Genomic DNA, 8,450 nt, shown 5'->3' with positions numbered 1-8,450 from the left:
GTCATCTCTGCTCAAGCACTTCCCTTGGTGGGGTATTGATCAGAAGCTGCATATATGGTTTTACTTGATGTCCTGACTGTTCCAATGGATTAAATGTATTTCAAATAGATAAACTAGAAGATGAGGTTTTAAATATGCAGAACAACAGAGCAGGAAGTCCATATGGCATGGAATAAAGACACACATACTTCTGAAAACTTAAAAGGCTGTCATCTGCTAAGCTTACCCGGTAATAGCCACTCTCAAAAATAATTGCCACCCATGTGTCCTTGATAAAAAGTGCATCACACTGCCCAGGAAATTGGCTGAAACTACAAGAAAGATTTAGATTAGCTGAGGCAGAACTTCCTGCCCGAGTGACCCTGGGTTATGAGAGTGAGGGGCTAGGTGGACTCTGGGATGGGCCTGTTTGTCCTCAGACGTCCATCTCTTCTCCTTTTCTTTGGGCCTTGAACGTCTTTCTGAGTTGTTGAGTAGACAGGTTGTTGCTGTCTCCAGAATAATTGGACATGTAGGAAAATGAATTTTCAAGAGCTAAGCTTGTTTCCTCACTTCCCATTTGTGCAGCTGTGACAGTTTCTGATGGCATCAGCCTATAAACGGTGACTGAACCCTGCTCGATGGTGCCGGGCACTGTTCTGGGTGTTGGGTGGCTGCCCTCAACAGTTTATCATCTGGACAAGGAGGCAAGACATGGGCACACAGCAACCTCACCCCACAGGCAGAGCTGCAGGAAAGTGAGAGATGGGAAAAGGCAGGAGGTGGAGACCATCCGGGAAAAAAAAGATTTTACTCACAGAGTAGGCTACCTTTAACAATGGGTAGGCAGAAAACTAAAGTGAGGCTAGCTAGGGCAATGAGATGATGGATGGATGGCCAGACTTGAATTCATGAGTGTCTACTCCAAGCTTGCAGGGCTGGGGACCAGAGACAAGAAAGTCAAACAGGGAAACAGCCCAGGTCCGAATGCTTATATCCTGAGCTTGGTGGGATATGCAACTGGCATGCAGGCCCAGGGCACTGGGATTACCAGGGAAACCAGTCATCTTCATTCTATTCATAGGTTAAAGTTTTTATTTCTTTTTTTTTTTTTTTTTTTTTTTTTAATTTATTGGGGTGACAATTGTTAGTAGAATTACATAGATTTCAGTTGTGCAATTCTGAATCACATCATCCATAAATCACACTGTGTGTTCACCACCCAGAGTCAGCTCCCCTTCCATCACCGTACATTTGATCCCCCTCACCCTCATCCCAAAAATATGGAACGCTTCACGAATTTGCGTGTCATCCTTGCGCAGGGGCCATGCTAATCTTCTCTGTATCGTTCCAATTTTAGTATATGTGCTGCCGAAGCGAGCACAAAGTTTTTATTTCTTAAATGCTTTCTTGAATCTCTTGAAACCGTGTATGTCAAGAACACCCTGACCACCGATGGATTTGCCGCTTCTGTCCACATCTAATGTGCCATGAAACCTATTCTGGGATCCCTTAAACATATGGATGGACAGACCAAATGCTGGTGACTTTTGTTGATGGCTCAGAGTCCTTATCTATTGGGGTCCCTTCTAGAGCACTTGCATCCTGGGAGCACTGCCATGTGCGCAGGTAGCTCACAGAGGCCCGAGAATGGTAGCTGGGGACAGGCGGCAGCGGCCAACACCTGGACTTGCAGATCTGGAGCACACACAGAGGCCTGCCCTCCTCTCGTGAGGCACACAGGTTTCTCATGCCAAACATTCCTTGGTGCCCACCCACATCTCCAGAATTGTGGTGCTGGCACAGTCACAAAATCTTCCCCTCCCCGGCTCCACTACTTTTCTGAGCCCCACATGCCCAGGCAGGGGATGCAGACGGAGCCTGGTGGCCTCCCGCCAGCCAGACGTCAGGATCCAAGGACTCTACCCTCCCTCAGTCTGTGTGCCAGGCCCGGTGCCATTTGGGCAGTCCTGGCAAATGCCTACCTGCTTCGTTTGCACTCCTGCTTCAGAGACGAGAGTCTTGGAGAGAATTAGAAACACTCCTTTCTGTGGATTCTGGGTTATTTTGCCTATTTGGGGTAATAATTCTCATTATGCTTTGTGGTCCTTTTTAATAAAAATGACATTCCCCTTTTCTTTAAAGGTTGAGATCTCAGCCTAATGTATGACCCACACTCTCCTTGGAGAGTTATAAAAATTAGATTATATAACCTCACATTTCCTGCTAATGAACATGGTGATGCTTCGGCCCAATGAGAGGGAGACAAGAGATAGGGATTTATGCTTTAATAATCCTGCTTAGATTGGTGTGTGTGGCTGCGGGCAGCAGGCCACTGATGGGCGCAGCAGGCACTGCGGCTTTCCTGGCCAGCAGGGCAATATTTTTTATGGCAGTAAATCTCTCTGGGGTGAGGGTTTCTTACACAGCACCAGGGGACAGCTGTGGCAGCAGTGGCTTTGTGTTTGAAATTGCTCTGAAAATCAGACTATTCTTTTCATCTAGAAAAATGCTACTTGGTATGACCATTCTTTGGGGTTAATGTGTAGATAGATGTCGCTCTGGGCACCCACTGACACCAGGCATGAGGCTGGTTGCCACACATGCAATTTTTCCATTTATTCCTCATGATCTCCCTATGAGATTGTCACAGGGAGTGTCCTCGTTTTACACTGTGACCTTCCTCGGAGAGGGATCATGTCTTCATTTTAGTATTCCCAGTGCCTGGGGCAGATCATACCATGTTTTCCCGAAAATAAGACCTAGCCAGACAATCAGCTCTAATGTGTCTTTTGGAGCAAAAATTAATATAAGACCCAGTCTTTTTTACTATAATATAAGACCGGGTCTTATATAATATAATGTAATATTATATAATGTCATGTAATATAATATAATACCGGATTTTATGTTAATTTTTGCTCCAAAAGATGCATTAGAGCTGATTGTCCGGCTAGGTCTTATTTTCAGGGAAACACGGTAGCAGGAGGTTAGTCAATATTGCTGAATAACGAACGGAGACTTATGGTGGTCAGTTTTATGCATCAACCTGGCTAGGCCACAGTACTTGCATATTTGGTAAAAACTTGTTCTGTATTTTTCCACGAAGTTGTTTTCTTGGATGAGATTAACATTTATATCAGTGGACTTTGAATAAAGCAGATAGTCTTCCATAATGTCGGTGGTCTCATCCAACCAGTTGAAGGCCTTCATAGAAAAAGACTGGTCTTCCCAAACAAAAGGAATTCTGCCTTTGGATGGGATCTGCAACTCTTTTCTGAGCCTTCAGCATGCTGCCCTACCCGGTAGATGTTGGGTTGGCCAAGCCTCCACCATCCTGTGAGCCAATTCTTTAGAATTAACCTAGAGATAGGTAGATAGATGATAGACAGATAAATAGATAAATAATAGATAGAGATAGAGCGAGCTAGCTGTATAGTTATTTTCGTATCTAACTCTAAATCTCTAGTTAGCTAGCTAGCTATGTAGATATATCTCTACGCCTCTATCTCTAGATCTGTATGTATCTTCTGTTCACTGTGTTTCTGAAGAATGTTAGCTAATACCAGACACAACAAATTTTCACACGTGAACCACATGGGAAGCACCTAGGGGATTATACAAAATACTGATCTCCTAGGCCCCACAACCAGATACTCCCATTTAACAGTCAGGGTATATTTAGGAAATCCACATTTTTTTTTTTAAAGCTCCCCAGGTAGCCATCAGGGAAATGCAAACCAAAACCACAATGAGATACTTCACACTCACTGGGATGGCTCTATTGAAAACGACAGGTAATAATGTGTGTTGTCAAAGATGTGGGAAAATTGGAATCCTTCTCCACTGCTGATGGGAATGTAAAAATGTACAACCACCTTGGAAAATGGCCTGAAAGTTCCTAAAATGTTAAATACAGAATTACCATGTGAGTCAGCAATTCCACTGCAAGGTATAAGCCCAAGGGAAATGAAAATATACATTCACATAAAAACTTACACGTGAGTGTTCACAGCAGCAGTAAACACAATCACCAAAAAGTAGAAACAACACAAATGCCCCCATCTGATGAATGGATAAATAAAATGTGGTCTATCCATATAATGGACTATTATTAGGTAATGAAAAGTAATGAAGTTCTGATATGTGCTACAACACACTGAACCTTGAAAACACTATGCTAAGTGCAAGCAGTCAGATACAAAAGACACACATTATATGATTCCATTTATGTGAAATGCCCAGAAGAGGAAAACTCTGCAGAGACAGAAAGCAGGTTAGTGGTTATCAAGGGCTGGGGGGCGATGGGAGTGAAAATGGGGAGTCACTGTTAATAGATATGGGGTTTCTTTTTGGAGTGATGAAAATGTTCTGCAATTAATTATGGTGATGATTGCACAACTCTGTGAATATACCAAAGACCACTTTAACTGGGCAAATTGTACAGTGTGTGAATTATGTCTCAATGGAGCTGTTGAAATGTTCCTCAGGTGGTTCTCCTGTGGCCTAGCTTTGGGCCAGAGGAGAATCACCTGAGGAACATTTTAACAGCTCTATTGAGTGTCATCCATAGAGTGGCAGCACTGGCCTCACCTGGAGTTTAGAAGGAATACAGACCCTCCCATCCCACCCCAGACCTACTGGTTCAGAGTCTGCATTTTAACAAGCGTGCCCGGAGCTTCCTGTGCACATTCGAGTTTGAGAAGCAACTACTGTAACAGACCTTCCCAGGCCTCTGGAGTCACCCATCCTGTCTGTCCACTTGAGAGCTTCCTCCCGGAGTTTCCTGTAAGTTTGGGGAAGCTTCTCAGAGAGGAAGCTCCTGGACTAGGTTCTCTGAATTATAATTTGCAGGAAACCTCTATCTTGTACTGGAGTAATTTTCATTTATAAAAAGTGATGACTCTCTGGCCAGTTTTCAAGTCTTGAGAGGATGAACAGTGAGGGCACAAAGGGGAAAAGACTGAAGGCCCCTGAGGAGGGCTCTGTCTGCTTCTGGAGTCAGGGGACTCTTGCTTGGAATTAGAGGGCGGCCCTTTCCTGGGCTTGATGAGGGGAAGGAGCTCTCGCGAAGGTGGGTGCTTTGTAAATCAGTCATTCAGGCCACGCCATCATGAGCAGGAGCCGTACCCGAGGCACCACCAGCCCTGACCCTGGTCCTCAGCAGATGCCCAGTGAGTGCTGGAACACAGAAAGAGACAGCTGCTCTTACAGAGGGTGAGTTTCCCCCGTGCGTTCCCTCAGTTGTCCCACTTACTCTACACCACGGCCCCAGGAGATGTAGGCAGTGACACCTTCAAATTCCTGTGGGGAATGAAGCAAACAGAAGCTCAGAAACATCTTGTCAGTATCGCTCAGCTAATATCCAGCAGGGCCAGGATTCAAACTCAGTCTTTCTGACTCCAGTGGATGGGTGGATATCAAGTTAATTTGGTTGGTCTGGGTTTCTTGGTGTCTGTGTGGGGCGGTGTTATGATGGAGTGAAGTCCTACCAGGCTGGCTGTCCACAGGGAGATTCTGGAGAGCTGGGAAACTGAGGCTCCACCCTGGGACGGTTAGCTAACCCCACCCTCCAGAGCCCTGTCCCCAGCAGCCATTGACTCGGGACAAATGAGGAACCTCGTTGGTCTTTCTACCTGCTCATCAGGGCTATACCCATCACCACCACTACCAATCACTCCTCACTCACCTGGCCACTGCCTGCGTTGGATCCTAAACACGTCGCAAGTTCAACTCCATTCCAATTCTTCTTTTCTATAGCCCTTGTTTCTGGGACACTGAGCCCCACTGAGAGGCCAGCAACAACATGGCACTTCAGAAGAGCACCGGCAACATGCAAACCTCTTCTTGATCCTGCTGGTGCTTAGTAGCACATTCCATTCCACTAATTGCAGGAAAAGTACCCCTGCATGTGTGACGGGTGGTGTTCCTTGCTCTCTGCAGGCTCCACTTAGCAAAGACATCCTTCAGACCCTCTGCCCAGGGTTTTGATCTGGTCTGAGTCTATAGCCAGGGGGTCTGAGCCAGCTGCCCCTGGCGCATCTGGAAAGCTTTTCCACCCTGTCCCCACCTCCTCCAGCTCTCTGCTCTCAGTACTCTGTTTTCTGAGAATTGCAGACCATCACAAGAACCGGTTGTGTGCATGTTTGAGAGGTTCTCAGATCCTTGAAGTCCATCCAGTTGAAGAAAAATGTCCCCTAGACCTTGGGATTTTTCCTCCCACTTCTCTGCACCTCAGCAGTTCTCACACCAGGAGGGGCTGGGTCCCCACCTTCCCCAGGGCCTTGGCCATTGCCCGCTGAGCTTACCTTCAGCCTGGCTCCTGCTTCCTGCCCTGTGGCTGCATTTACCCACTTCCCAGCCTTGCTTCTTACCAGCCATATCAAATAGCTGTTGCTGTGTTACAAACTTGGTGGCTGTAAAAAGCCCCCGTTTATATGGGTCACAATTCTCAGGGTTGGTAATTTGGGCTGGTCTGAACTGGATCTTCTGGTCTTGCCTCTGCTCACACGTGCACTGAGCGGTGAGGCCATCTGGGACCTTGCTGGTCTAGGATGGCCTCAGCTTGGACAACTGGGGTCTGCTCACATGAGCTCTCATCCGCCATCAGGCCAGCTGAGCTTATTCACATGGCAGTGGCAGGGTTCCGTGAGAGGGCAGACAGTGGCTTGAAACCTGGGCTCAGATCTGACCTCCTTGGCAGATCACTCCCACCGTGTGACACTGGCCATCCTTCCGTTTCTTGAGCACACCAAGGTCCAGCTTTGGGCCTTGGCACAAGTTGTTCTCCCTGCCTGGGATGCTCTTCCACTAGAACTTGTCACTCAGGTCTCTGCTTAAATGTCACCTCCTCAGGGAAGCCATACAAGCTAAAGTAGCTCTTAGTTTCTTTATTACTGTACTCTAAGATTCCACATAGCACTCATCACAATATTATTTCTCTTTTTTGTTTATTCTTTTATCTGTGTCCCTACCCACTCCCCTATGCCCCCACCACTGGAATGTCAGTTCCAAGATTGCAGGGACCTAGTCTTGTTCATCACTATATTTTCAATGCTTAGGACTTGATTAGCATAGTAGGTGCTTAATAAATATCTTTTGGATGGATGGAGGGAGGGAGGCAGGGATGGATGGATGGATGGATGGATGGATGGATGGATGGATAATCCAGAGTGGTTTTTAGCAGAGCAGTGCTACGCTCTTATTTTTTGAAACCAGATACAAGATAAGGGAATACAGCTTTTCTTGTTTAAAATATCACTCTGACTGCAATGCTGAACTTCAACTGTGGAGCCGGGTGTAGGGACGATGGGGTGATTCTCTGAGTGGCAACCGTACTTTTGGGAGCTGAGCTCTTAATGCAGGGGCGAGGAAGGCAGCATATTCCAGACTTCTTCACTTGGCTCTCCTGGCATGGAAGCACCAGCCAGGAAAATGGTGATCAGGCCCAGCTTCTTAATGGGTGCCTAGACCAAGGGAGACTCCATCCCTTGAGTGGGGGCTGGGTGGAAGAGGAAGCCTCCACCTCTTAGTTGCACTAGTTATTGATTTCCAATTTAATTACTATATGATGGAGAGTACACGCTTTGTATGACAACAGTTATTTGACATTTTCTGAGACTTGCCTTATGGCTAGAATGACCATGGAATTCCATGTACAAACAGGGACAATTTTGTCTGGGATAAGTGCTAAACTAAATAGATGTTTAAGACAAGAGAAATAAACTGGGATTGTCCTAGAAACCGGAATGTATGTTACCCTATTTATGGCTGAGTATGTGATGACATTTTCAATGTCTCATATGTATTTTGAAAATAATAAGTATTATGCATTTGTCTGGTGCAGTATCCTGTAATGTCCATTAAACCAGACTTGTTGAATTCAAATATTATGTACTTTTGCTGAATTTCACCTGTTGTTTCTCTCAGTTGCTGAAAGATATGTGTCAAAATATTCCACATGATTATGGGTATGTCTATTTATCCTTGTAGTCTGTCAGCATTTGTATCACATTTTTGAGGATATGATGCATACAAATTTAAAATTGGTACATGCGCCTTTGTCTTTCACTTTTATCATTTTAAAGATCTTACTCTCTAGTAATGATTTTGTCTCAACGTCTATGTTATCTGTTACTAATGTGGCTACAGCAGCTGTCTTCTGGTAAAAATGTAACCCTGGTAATAATTTAACCCTGAAGGCATTACTATCGTCATCATCGTCGTCATCGTCATTTTGAACAAAATTTTGATGTAAATATATTCTTTCCTCTATTCCTTCTTAATCTCCGAACTTTCACATAAAATGCTTTTTCTTCTGCCTCAGGACCTCCTCCAGAATTTCCTTTATTGAGGATCTTTATTTGGAAAACTCAGTCTGGAGACAGAGTCGCAGACAGCAGTTTCCAGGCTCTCAGCCTCACGTGGAAAGGTGCTGGCTCGGGTAGCAGATGGCCGTCAGCTGTTACCGG

The 8,450-nt window shown here is 45.5% G+C and overlaps 1 non-coding gene across 1 annotated transcript; it reads right to left on the bottom strand.

The window, feature by feature from the left end:
- Positions 1–1,256: 1,256 nt before the first annotated feature.
- LOC117036488 (U6 spliceosomal RNA) lies at positions 1,257–1,363 on the bottom strand. Its single transcript, XR_004425383.1, has one exon. It is a non-coding gene; the product is annotated as a U6 spliceosomal RNA (small nuclear RNA).
- Between the last annotated feature and the right edge of the window lie 7,087 nt (positions 1,364–8,450).

This window comes from Rhinolophus ferrumequinum, chromosome 16 (assembly GCF_004115265.2).
Source record: "Rhinolophus ferrumequinum isolate MPI-CBG mRhiFer1 chromosome 16, mRhiFer1_v1.p, whole genome shotgun sequence".
In the NCBI taxonomy this organism is placed as follows: domain Eukaryota; kingdom Metazoa; phylum Chordata; class Mammalia; order Chiroptera; family Rhinolophidae; genus Rhinolophus; species Rhinolophus ferrumequinum.
This window is presented reverse-complemented; position numbering and strand designations above follow the sequence as displayed.